General features: G+C 35.5%; 1 long non-coding RNA gene across 1 annotated transcript; it reads left to right on the forward strand.

The window, feature by feature from the left end:
* The first annotated feature begins 437 nt into the window (after positions 1–437).
* Positions 438–1,159, forward strand: LOC121268293. The gene is made up of 2 exons (XR_005941140.1): positions 438–745; positions 859–1,159. It is a non-coding gene; the product is annotated as an uncharacterized LOC121268293 (long non-coding RNA).
* The last annotated feature ends 2,636 nt before the right edge of the window (positions 1,160–3,795 follow it).

Here is a 3,795-nt window from a genome sequence, read left to right on the forward strand (position 1 = left end):
ATTCCTCAACCCCACCGAGGCCAATAGAGAATCCTCACCCGTAAAAGATCCGAAATCGAACGAAGAAGATATCGGTACAGTCGTCATCTGCGTGTTATTTCAATAATTATTGTTGTTGAACCGTATATGTGTAAACACCAAATATTAAATATGACCTACGATAATAGTCAAATTTTGTTATGTTGAAATACAGATGCAGCCGCCCTCATGGTGCCTACAGTTACCCAGGAACAACCCAAACGTAGGCGTGGGCCTACTAAGTGTACCGAGTTCAAGAGTTGAGAAAGCACAAAAAAGTGCTTTTGACAGCAAGATAGCACGGTGTTGTCAAAACGCATCCATGTTCACAACTCGTGTAACACAAATAGTTAAATAGCACTGCGACATGAGTTATGTGAGATGGACTGATGTGCCGCAGGCTCAAAATGATGAGTTGATTGAACGTGTTCTGGTAAGACAATTGTTATTTCATTTTGAGGGTAAGGAAGTGGGTGTAGAATAATCGCTGATGTTAACGTGATGTTCATTCCTGTAGGGTGACTTTGTGGTGGATTGGGATTTGGCAAATCATAGATTGACAGTCTTAAAGCAGCCGCGTAAGCGGTTCAATGCATTCCATCACGAATTACACAAAAAACATTTATCATACGAAAGTCACGCAGAAGCAGTAGGTTCTGGGGGTAGCATGGTTGACCCCATCATCTGGGATAAGCTGTGTGCGAGGTGGGGAAGTGAAGACTTCAAGGTATATATGTTGGTTATTCAAAAAAAAAAAAAAAAGGCAAAATTTAATAAGTTAGGATTTTTCTATCTTATTATGCAGTTCCTGCAAAAGCTAACATTGGGTTTTAATGGTAGAAAATCTCAAGACAAAATAAGGAGAATAGAAAGAAGCTAACCAATACCCACATTGTAGGCCGCAAATCCTTTGTTAGGATATTGGAGGAGAAGGTATAATCTTTCAACTGATTTATGTCGTAACTTGTATGGTCACAACCCATTTTCCATAGACTCATGTTTTTGATTGATCATAGCTAACTATACAAATTCCAAACACTTGTAGCGGGTGATGAATGCAACTTTGGTGCAGTTTTATAAGGAGACTCATTGGTCGAAGAAGAACGGTAAATTTGTCACCTCAACTACTGAAGACACCTATGTGAGTACGATCTTTATGTTAGGTTATTTGCTGATCAAAAGGATGGTCCAATTACTTTATATTAAACAATGATAAATTCATGAGGTATTACAGGACTTAACAGTTACCATATAAATTTTTCACGTGCAGAAGGAGATGGTTGGCAAACTGGATGATCTAGAGCCTGAACGACACACCAATGAGGCAGTAGCGAGTGTGTTTAGGGAGGTACTTGGGCATAGATCAGGATATGCCTGAGAGCTAGGGGAGATGCCGTGAACGAGAAAAAGAGTACCTTGCCTTAGTTTCAAAACACAAAAAAGATGTCAAAAACTACAAGACGCAGCTTGATGAAATGAGGGATGAACTGCGCGTACTTCGTGAGAGGCAAAATGAAACTGATAAGATGTTGAGGGAATTCTTCCAACATATCCTGTCTTACACTGAGTCTCTCTAGTCTCGTGGAGAGACTCAATGAGCTACCTTTAAAAATCAAGTGAAGGGTTTTTTTGTGTATTTTGGGCACTTTTTGGTGGTAGGAGATGGTGGGTGGCAAATATATAAATATAAACATATATATATTCACAAATCCACATATATAATATATATATATATATATATATATATATATTTATAGTGAAGATGAAGGTTGTCTACTTTTGCATCGCGGGAGTCATTGGGCAGTTGAGAGAAATTTTGGGCTTTACTGTGTGGAAGTTTGGTTATTGCCATTTGAGTTGTTCCAATTATCTAGAGGGTGTTGGTTAAGGATCTAAAATATTGTGGGCTCAGAATAATTGTAGCACGATGAACTTGCCATCAGTGAAGGATTATTGTCAGCGAAAGAGATGTAGGTTCTAAAGAAGTGAAGTGGATCTTTTATTTACCCAGGCAATGCATGATATTATTTATCATGGACATCACTTGGATAATGTAAGTTTTACTGGTCTAGTATCTTCAATATCTTTTGCATATTCTATTAAGGAGGCACATACTTTTGATAACATTGTTTAGTTTGGATCCTTGTTTCCATAATCAGTATGATCATTTGGAGTTCCCTGGAGTGGTTCCTCACACTTTTATTGGTAATCTACAATTCTTCTATAGTTAGAGTTAGTGCTTATTCATTTCGTTAGGGTCAGCATACTACAGTTTGGGCAGTTTTTTCTAACTACATGAAATAGTTGAATGAAGAGTATAAATATATTCTTTTCTATACATATCAAGTGCTTAGCAATTATTAAATTAACTCCTTGCAACACATTTTCATTCTCGTAGGAGCCTTGCTTGTATCAATTTTGGCATCTACAAAGTATATTGGCAATGAAATTGCTGCACTTGCCGCTTGATTTACGGTTAGTTTGCAAGTGAGTTATTTGAATACTTGGGCACAATCATATGATTTTAAATACTCTTAGATTGGAGTGAAACTTTGTTCTGTTGAGTGTTGCACCATCTGTGAAATGAAATTCAAGGATTAACTTCATTTTTTTTTAAAATCCTTTTAATTTCAACACTTCCTTTAAGCTTCTTTTTTATCTTATTGTGTGATGCAAAGGGTCTACTATAGTTACAAGTGGTTTTGACTGACTCCAACATATAAACTGTGATGAAGAATTGATCTATTGTAAACTGAATATATTGGTCCAATACAGAAGGTTTTACTAAAGATCTCTTAAATCATCTATTTTATAGCAAATATTAGAAGGCTTATTAGTTGTGATGTGCACGTACAGCTCCAGAATGGGTAATACAACTTTTTTTTGTTATGCCCAGAAGACTTGTTAGTTATGGGAATCGAGCACAAGCACTGATACTCATAGTTAAGAACCAAACTGATTTGTCTCCATAATGGCTTGGTATTTATTGACTTTTGTCTAATAAATGTATGGACTAGTTATTGTAAGTAGTTTGCAAGGAAAATGTGACTCTGTTTTTTAGTAGGTTGAAAAGTTAGCTAGGCATATATCATGGAGTGGTTGATGGGCCACTTAAGGTATGTTGTGTATTGTATTTCTTCTATTATATGATAGACCACATCTAAATTCCATTAAACGCTCTCCCTGCCTTTTTTTATTATATGTGGCACATCCTTGCATTTCTAGCAAATGTGTTTATCCTAACATCCTCACATTGGCATGCTACAACGATCTTCATGATTTTGATCATTATATTCCTTTAATGCACCAATGTTAAAGAACATAAGTTTTCTCTATCTTTGATTGAAAATGTTTCTCTAATTCCATTACTTTAAAATGGGGGACACAAGTCTAAGAGCGGGTAATACTAACTCAGCCTAATTAAAAGGTTCAAAACAAAAACTGGAGATCACAAATGATAGTCATATCAATATGCATGCATGTCATGTGAAAAAATCACATGCTTATATTATGCAAGACACTTGGCTTACATATATGGAAGTTTGGATTTTTCATAATTAGAAATTTTTATTTTGATTGTTAAAATCTCCAATTGGACTGCATTAGCTCCTTTTAAAAGGTATGTAGAGGGTAGCCTTTATTTTGTATGTAAAGTTGCTCATATACATATTATTAAATGATAATTTTATAATATTTTGAATGAGTTTGGTTTGAATAATTGATTTTCTGAGATACATAATTCTAGACTGGACATGAGTAATAGGTATGGTTTCCACC

Source organism: Juglans microcarpa x Juglans regia, chromosome 5S (assembly GCF_004785595.1).
Source record: "Juglans microcarpa x Juglans regia isolate MS1-56 chromosome 5S, Jm3101_v1.0, whole genome shotgun sequence".
NCBI classification, from domain to species: Eukaryota; Viridiplantae; Streptophyta; class Magnoliopsida; order Fagales; family Juglandaceae; genus Juglans; species Juglans microcarpa x Juglans regia.